The 9,923-nt window shown below is 32.4% G+C and overlaps 1 protein-coding gene and 1 long non-coding RNA gene across 2 annotated transcripts in view; both read right to left on the bottom strand.

The window, feature by feature from the left end:
* Positions 1 to 9,923, bottom strand: part of LOC107419271 (F-box/kelch-repeat protein At1g74510) — a 66,561-nt gene that overhangs the window by 40,028 nt on the left and 16,610 nt on the right. The gene's annotated exons all lie outside the window — the stretch shown is intronic.
* On the bottom strand, positions 4,521 to 5,243 carry LOC132800649 (uncharacterized). The gene is made up of 3 exons (XR_009635859.1): positions 5,220 to 5,243; positions 5,077 to 5,142; positions 4,521 to 4,646 (listed from the first exon to the last, which is right to left on the bottom strand). It is a non-coding gene; the product is annotated as an uncharacterized LOC132800649 (long non-coding RNA).

Below are 9,923 nucleotides of genomic sequence, written 5' to 3' on the forward strand. Positions count from 1 at the left end.
AATCTTCTGGCGTGCCCCACAAACCTGATAGTGCAACTTCCTTAGCAGCCCATGCTTTGTTGTAGCTTATGTTTACTCCGTAATTAGAGCGAATGTCATGCACGATATCTCGAGGTTTGTATTGCCTTGAAATCCCATCAAACGTTGGCTGGATGATGTCTTCGATAACTGAACTTGTTGCTTGACGATGATCCCTTTTCATGATATTTAAAGAGCAAATATGCTCATCCTTGAAGGCCCTAATCATGAAGGCCTCTGTATTATCACCATGTAGTTTGGTAGCACGCATTCGCCACATGCAATTGTCGTTTGCACATACAACCTCATATCGGACTCTATCTGACTTCTTGACCTTGAATTCAAAATTTCTCCTTAGTGCATAAAGACTAATCTTCTTTTGTAGCGCATTCTTAGTCGCAAAGATTTGATTGATTCGAATGATTTCATGGGCATTGACGGATGAGAAGCGATGGTTAACCCTAAGTTCAGCCATGGTTGCAGTAGAATCCTATCGAATGTCCAAATGGTTTTCGGTACAAGGAGAGGCAAGCACATCATCATTCACATTATCAATTGGACTACTACCATAAGGAGACTCACCATGTCGACTATCACCAGCTGAAAGTCCCGAATGTTGGGTGCAACAAATGCCTCGTAACCCATCTTCACTACGATCAGTGTTGACCTCAACCTCAAATTGTTCATCTTGATCATAATCATGTCCACGATATTCATTCATATCATTAATGTCGAAGCGCTCATTATCATGATCATGATCATGTTCAACAGATTGCACATTGTTTTCACAAATTTGATTTTCAGAGAATCCAGGCTGAGTTTCCGGCACATGAAGTTCGGTCGCTGGGGACTGCATGTCGGCATCAGAGGTACAAGTAGCTGTCTCGGGAACTGCAGATAGTGGGGCAGTAGTCATAAATCCTGAACTTGTAGGTATCCTATTCACAACAAATCTAGCAGTATTAATACTCTTTGGAACCCTGGATAACACATCAACAATAAGTGGAGATCTGTCTTGAGGTCTGTATGAACTATACTCTTCTATAAAACTTTGTAGGTCTTCATCATTTTCCACAACGTACGGCTCACATGACAAACACACATGGTATATGAACTTGAAAATTAATTGATGTTGTGTAGAATCTAAGTTGAGTGTTGTAGACAACATCTTCAAGTTCGGCCAACGTATAATTCCTTTTGATACGTATAATCTTCGTTCTTTGACGTTGGTATCTCTAGGTACCTTCAGAACATACACTCCATGTTCCATTGTAGAACAGTAAAACTGAAATTTATGACATTGAGCACAAAGGGTTTACCAATTCAAAACATACTAAGTATCTACTTCTGCAATCGTAGAATCTTTGCTGGAAGGTTTAACTATAATCCTGAAGCAAAAGTAATGAAAAAATACAAATACATTTTCAGTAAATGAGTACAGAAAATAAGCCAAACAATTATGTTATTAACACCTAGTGGAATAGCATTTTAAATGCAAATGAGTATAATAGCATTTTAAATACAAATACAAATGCATTTTCAGTAAATGAGTAAACATAAAATACAAATGCATTTTATGTAAATGAGTACAAATGCTGTTTAAATGTTGCATATTAACACGTAGTAGAATAGCTACTCTTGACACACATAGTGGATCAAGTAGATTAAGATGTCAAATCTATGGCACATGTGCTAAATCATAACATAACGTTAGCTTGAATGGATGCAATGTTGATAATGTGGTGTTCTGTGGATTATTTTGTTAAACATCATAAATATAGTTACATTTTTAGCATGTCATTCGTTTACAATAACATTAGAGAAGTGGACGAATTCGATTGTCCAATCGGTTTGCTTTTAGAAAATGGAAAAATTAACTATTCTGATGGAACTGCCGTTAAATTATCCAACAAGCAAGTGTTTCGTAATTACTGATGGACCGTATGTAACAAACAAAGGTTGTAATTTTCAAATGGAAATTTCCGAACCATTTATGGATTGTTTTACATAAAATAACACCAACATAAAACTTGCGCTTATATATCATGTCAAAACGTGACAAACAATAAATCCAATATAAGGGAAAAATGTATACATATCTGTACACATATTTATATTTATAACACACCCTATGAAAGCTGATAGAAGGTACTAGCTGCTGGATAGAGAAGACAAACGAGTTTTCATATTTGGTCAATGATTTCCCTTTCTGACAATGTAAAGGTTATTTTTTTAATACAATATTGACTAATTAAATTCTTATTCTTAGGCTAATATATATATATATTTATTAATTAAATCGATCCATTGAAAGGTCTAATGCTCTAAATTTGACCTCGATATCATCTTTCTATGAATTCAAACAAAACATTTTTGATTCATTTTTATAATATCATATTTAATTTTTTGTTTATAGTTTATAACGCGTTCTTTATTCGTACCAATTCAAACTTTTTCCTCACTGCTAGTATTGTGCTAAGGCTAAGTCATTATTTGATTTTGACTTTATCTATCAGCTGTACATAAAGTATATTTTAGGAAATTTTTTTCGTAAAATCAATTAACAAAATTAATATGAAGTATATTGTATTTATTTTTTGGCTTAGTTATTAAATCATTTATGTTTACTATTGGGAGTTCATGATTTCAAAACATTAAGATGGAAAAAAATTATTATAAATGATAAAAAAAATTATGTAAAGAAGTATCACAAAGCCAAATTATGTATATATATGTATATATATCCACATACCAGGTAATCTTTAACTCTGATCTGCAGAAACGTACAATTTAATTACATCATTTTGAAGTGTATGGGCTCCACAATGAAGATTTTCAGTCTTGTTGTTATCACAAAAGGTTAGGGGTATGCAGGGAGAGTGAACTGAACTGAAGAGATTTTGGGATTTTCTGCAATGTTCGTCAATGCAAAGAAAGGCTGAAAGGCACGTAACCAACAAAAGAGAAAGAGAGAGGAAGACACACAGTATTTATTTAATGTGGTAGTAGGAAGAGTAAGAGAGAGGGATAGAAGTTAATGAAGGTAGATGAGAAATGAGAGATGGTCAAAAAAATTGGTTTAATATTTTCCACTTTATTCGAGACAGTCAATGAGAAATGAGGGTAGATGAGAAATGGGAAACTATTACATTTATTTTACACTTTCATATCCATTTATTTAAATAGTTTCCACAAGTGCACCATTAATTCCCTCCTAACAACTCTCACTTGGACATACTACCATGGAGCCGTTCATGTAAAAGTGATTGGAAGAAGCTTGCAAGCTGGGAATCATATTTTACAATCTAAAACTAACTACATTTCAATGCAGACCATTCAAACAAGTTCTAATGGTCAGAAACTAGAGAGCCAATATTTGATAACTCAATTACCATCCATTTAAATTATCATCCTTCTTATTTATTGCTTTTCCACATATCAAATAATATGGAGAATTTAATAATGAAATTGGATCCTTACACATTATATTGACACGAGAATCATGTACAAAAACTAAAAACAAAATCTGAATTACAAAGAGGAAATTGTACAAGTGTTTTATGAATAAAAACTAGAGAATATTACAGCTCCTAGAGAATATTACAGCTCCTACAAAAGCCTCTGTTGGTATCAATCCCGAATTGACCAATGTTCCCCATCAATGTCAAAATCTTGAACACCAACTGGCACCATAATTAGTATAGTGCCAAACTTTAGTGATAGTATTAAAAGCATAGGGGCACCTCCACTAAAACGGAGACAGATTTGATATCTGGATGAAATCAAACGAAATATCTGCAGTTAGTTACAATATTTAGCATACAAGTTTCAAAGAAAATAATTATTATAAATAATTAAGGAAAATTACAAAAGCATTTTGTTTTAAATCTCAACCTAAAAAAATGACTAACTTTTTTTAATATTTGACAAAAAAGCATCTCTGATTTAATAAAATAAGGGATTCCCTCAAAAAAATTTTAAATAAATATAATGAGAACTAAAGACCTTAGCTGTCCTCATATGCGATAAATGCTATATGCAAACTGTGAAGAGTAGAATTAGTGGTCTAGACATCAACAAAGGAAGAAAAATATCACAAAGCTAGTCATTATCAAACTGTCTTGTAAGTAGTACGTATGCAAGTGGATAAGTTGTCCCGAAGATTGAATTGGATAATCAAAATAATTAAGTCTTCCATCTAAATATCCTATTTCCATTCACTGACTTCATATTAGAAATTCTAAGGAAATTTCAGAAATCATGAAAGCAACAAAGTATCTAAAATGTCTATAAAACAGATGAAATCAGAAATGGAAAGGCTTGAAATTGTCACAGCAATTAAACATCAGCCATGGTAGTCAAGGATCACCTGCTGACAACACGATTAACTGTTGGTTGAATAAATATATGAACCCTGCAGAAAGCAAGTAGTTGTCAATAAGCAAAAAATACTATCTAGTTTACATGAAAAGGAAACTCCATATGAATGATAAACTTTCAAAGTACCATTTTCCAGGGAATCATGAAAAGGAAACTCCATATGAATGATAAACTTTCTATGTACTTTCATGATTTTCTTCATTTGGAAAATTCTCCTTCCCTGTATCAGACTTCTTATCTGCAGAAACCTATATGAACAACATAAAATAAAAGTGAAAAATATAATGAGCACTGGGAAATAAAAACCACCATAGCTGAATATATTACCCTCGGTAGAAATGGAGGTTTCTGTTAACGTATAGAATGTGCAACCATGGAGTTTAAACAGTAAATTTCCCTTATGATTCTCATGTTGATAATGAAGTAAATGCAATAACTGACAGTTTGCATTAAACATTAAGGAAAACAAGAATTATACATGACAACAATAACTGATAACAACAAAAGCAGTTATATTTAATCACCAACAGCAATTATTGTAATAAAATAACTATAACTACAATTATATTAAAACACAAATAAGCGTGCAGACAATTGAATTTAATAAATAAGCAGCATTCAATAATGGAAAACACATAAGACCCAAAAAAATAATAATAATATAAAACACACAATTACCATCTTTAGAATAACCTCCACAGCACCTTTGCCATCACCAAGAGCTCCATCTATTTCATCAATCACCTAGAGAAAAAGCAGTAACTTGTTTCTTCTGCATACATTCTAGAATAAGAAGGGTAACCATAAAAAATAATACCAACCAAGCACTTTGGCCTCGAGTCAACAAAGGATGAGTTCATCTGCACTACATCAAGAAACTAAAATGTTGTATAAAGTAACCTATAACACAAAGCAATACATTGTAATAGCTAGGGAAAAAAAAAAGAAAAAAAAAACACAAAGTAACTTTATACAAAATTTCCAATCTTGAAAGAATCTAATAGTCAGCAGATAAGAATTAATGCAAATCCATGTGAAAAAAAAACAAAAACGAAAAAAAAAGAAGAAGCATATATATACAAATACATACATACATACATCAGGGACCAAACCCATGGATTTCATTTGGTCAGAAAAGTAGAAAGCGTCCTGCAAGCAAGAGCTTTTCATGGTTCCAACGATGAAAGAATGGAATGTATCCCTAGTTGGCTGTACTCCATCCAGCATCATATCATCATACACATCTCTCAACAAGAAATGCCTACCATCACCGTTATTTAAAAAAAAAAAAAAAAAAAGAACAAAACTTTCACAATTTCTCCCAAAAAAAAAAATCCCAAAACCACAAAAAGAAAATCAAAATTAGAATCTACCTTCTCTGCGCGGTGAGAGAACCGATAACAGTGTTATACTCAAAGACATTGCTTGCGTAGTTCCTCCGTCCCACCTCTCGCAGCAGTGAATTACGCTACCTTGAATTATAACAATCTAAAATATATTATTTATTTTAAAAAAAAAAAACTATTTCATTATTAGCGAAACGAGTAAGAAAATGTCTGGGGAAAAGCTTAAGAATTTGAAAATGGAGAGGAGAAGATTACCAGTGATTGATCGAATGAGCCTCATGCTTTCCTACTTCGCTGTTGCCTACCTGTTGCTTCTGCTTCTGCTCCTAGGGCTCTCTAAAACCCTGTAGTTTTCTCTCTGAGTCGTCTCTTCACCATCTCCTTCAAAACGCATAGTCTCCAAGCTTACAATCCGGGCGATGCAAAAGGAAACAGAGGGCTCCTAATGGTCTGGATATTGATTGTAAGGAGAAGAGAAAATTCGGATGAAGAAAGGAAAGAAAAAAACATAGAAAAAAAAAAGGAATAAAAATATTTAATTTGGGTATAAGGGTATTTTGGGATTATAAACAATTGAAGGGGTAGAACAAAAAAGATATCAAATGAGGGGGCAAAAATCATTAACTTCGTCCCTATGAGGATATTGGGCCAAATTTCCCTATTATTTAATTATGTAAAAAGGCCCATTGAAATCAATCTCACTTATCTTTTGGTAGAACCATCAAACCAAAAGAACATGATACTTCTTTTTATGCAAATCTATCAGGGTTTGTGATCCATCTTTATTTTTAAAATATATTATTAATTATTTTTGTTATTATTATTTTGTGTATGTTGTAAATAGGCGATTGGTTCATTATTTTGACATACAGCCGAATTATTTTGACTTAGAAAGAAAGAGGGAAGGTTGAGAGAGTTGTTCTCATAGTGGTCTCTATCACATTGTTTATTGGTTTGTGGGTTCCATAATAATCAAAGATCCATGATAGAAACTTCCAATTAATTTATAATGAACGATATATAACTAAAACTTTTATATACATGCTATTGAATAGTATGAGATTCAAAGTGATAGTCAATTGGTTTACTTATATTATATGAATTATCCTCCTCATATATATTTATTTAAAATTTATTAATGGTATCAGAGCATAGTTTATGATTGTTCTATATGTTGTATCTATGAATACCGTTTAAGTGAACCTTGTTACCTCAATTATAAGAAACTTATGAAATTTTAATCCTCCAATTGAAATCCAAATTTGTTTTTCGTGTGAACGGTAATTGTCACATTTTTGTCAGTGGATAAAGTTTTTTTGAGTTCTGGAAACTGCAAATAGGATATTGATTGACTGGGTTTATACCATTCATAAAATTTACGAAAATGTGAATGAAAACATGTTTTTTTTTAGTGTATCATGAACATGTTTAATGTTTATCGTTTGATCAATATCGATTCATTGGAACTGGAAATCAAGGCTTTTGTAAAATTTTGGGATTGGTGGTTCTCCTCTTTGGGTTTGTGTTTTCCGACCATTTTCAGCCAAGTTAATACCAAAAATCATATGGAAATTGAACGGGGAACAAAGCCCATCGAACGGCATAAAAAATAGGTGTTGGAGAAGTGAGATCTAATTGGGTCGTGGAAGCGGATCTCCCATAGGTCCTGGGTCGACATAAACCGCAATGGAGGTTGAAGGAGAGGAAAACATGTCATTCGGTCTCTAGCTAGATAACATGTTGTATGGATGACATCATCAACTTGAAAAAAATATATATTTTTAGTTCTAATTTTAATGGACAAAATATTTTTCCAAATATAATTTATTTTATAAAAATTTGCCCTTGTTATGATAATTTTGAAAATCAAATTCCCTTAAAAGGTTTTATACTAAATTTTGACATAGTAATGAGGAATGACTAAGTTTTTGTCTTTTATAAGATTTGGTATGTCCAATCTATAAAATTGTGATGAGTTTTAGTGTTTGGTTGATATAGTGATATGGATTATATATATTTATTTTGTGAGTTTTGCCCATATCACGAAATTGTCAAATATATTAATGCTCATATATATATGTTGACATAGTGATCTAGGATGTTTAAGTACTAGTCTCTCATGAGACTTCAATTGCCTATATCATGAAATTGTTAGTGTAATTTTATTTTCTCCCAAAAATTTTAGTATTAAAGTCCATATCAGTGATTGAGTCATCCTCTTGATAATTTAATTACTTGGTAGGATGCTTAGATTGGTGAAGGAGGTTAATTAAACACCATGAACTACAAGTTCTTGCTTACTCTCTTGGCAATTGGTTCAATGCAATTAGTTGTGGTACCTTGTTGATTGTCTTTACTCATGTATGGGTTTCCTTTTGTGCTTAAAAGAACCCTAGCAATTAAATGTTTATTGTTATATGTGAATGGAAGTTAGGAAATAAGTTGGTGCATAATCTTGTTTTATAATATGTATATTGTTAATGTTTGTTATTTCCACAGCTTTGAGTTCTCTAGAAAATCCTCTACCTATAACTGTCATGATGGCTTTGAATGGGACTAATTATCAGATTTGGAAAAAGGCTTTCATGTTGAATTTGAAAATAATGAAACCGGAATTTAGCTTTAAAAATTGATCAACTGGCAAAGCCTACTGAAATGACCAATGCTAAGGCTAGGAAGTTGTAAAAGAATTGGAAATATTCAAACAACTATTGCATGCAGTTGTTGGAGTATCATGTTGTATAGTCCACTTTTGAAAGCATCCCTAAGTTTGACAATGCCAAGAAGCTTCTAGAGAAAACTGAGAGAAAGTTTACCAAATTTGATAAGAATGACAAGCATCACTATTTGAAATTGTTAACTTCCACTATGTGTGATGGAGTTGGTGGTGTAAGGGAACATATTTTGAAGCTTTCATCTTTCTATCAAAAGCTTAAGACCATCAAGACTAATCTTGGTGAGGATTATCAGACTTGATGCATTATAAAGAGTCTTCCCTCCCAATTCGACTCAATCAAATCAAGTTATAACACTTAAAAGCTTGAGTTGTCTTTGGATGAGATGACTGCTATCTTGGTCAAGGAAGAAGATGACATCAAAAGGAATAGGTTTTGGTTTGTGGCTATGGTTGCTAGTAAAAGCAATAATTCTAAAAAGATTTTTCCCAAAAAGACATATGGTTCCAAGTCTTTTAAGAAGAATGGCACCAAGACTTGTTCTCATAATGGTAGTTCATCTAATGGAGGTAAGAAAGAATATCTTGATGGAAAGTGCAATTTTTGCCATAAACATGAACACATGAAGGTAAATTGTTGGAAATTTAAGGCTTAATAAGAGAGGAAAGGTAATCTATTGATATTGGAATCTAATATAATTGAAACTAATATTGTTGATGTGCCTATAAATAATTGGTGGTTAGACATAGGAGCAATAAGTCATGTTCCTTATTCATCACAGGAATTAATAAGCCAAGGAGAATAGCCAAAATCGATCGGTGAAAATGCGGCACAGATATTGACAATTATATTTTTTGAGCAATTTTGATTCATGTGTTCAGTGTATCTGGCAAATTGTAGCTGAAATTTGCTGCTTCTTGTTGAGTCTAAATGTTCACTTATTAAATTATGAACTCAAAGTAATGTTCTTCTTGTTGGCAAAATATTTTAATATATATGTAAGTACATGTGGATAGAACAAAACAACGTAAAATAAAATTCCATAAAATATTCAGATAATTTAGAACCTGTAATTCTTTGAATTGATCTGCTCTACGGAACTTTGACCGAGACCTGTGTGATACCACAACAGCTGCAAAAGTTTTCAGATCCAACACCTTAAAAGCTTTTTCTCTTGGAACTATCAACGTACTTTTACTTTACCACAGTCACTATTTTTCTCTCTATGTTTTCTCAAAACTAAAAGGACGTTGAATAGTATGTGCAACCACCAAACTCTCAACAAAGAGTTATTTCTCCAGTAAAACTCTCAACCCACTTTTTAAAATACTATTTGATTTATTTATTTGAATAAATATTATTTTATCAAAACTCAACCAACCCAAAGAGACCTAAAGCCCAAAATCAGTCACACATATGGGCCTGGGCCCAAAACTATAACACTTCTATAATTGAAAACACTGCCATATTCGGGATTACGTGTGAGCTTTGAGAATTAATGGAT

Source organism: Ziziphus jujuba, chromosome 2 (assembly GCF_031755915.1).
Source record: "Ziziphus jujuba cultivar Dongzao chromosome 2, ASM3175591v1".
Classification (NCBI taxonomy): Eukaryota; Viridiplantae; Streptophyta; class Magnoliopsida; order Rosales; family Rhamnaceae; genus Ziziphus; species Ziziphus jujuba.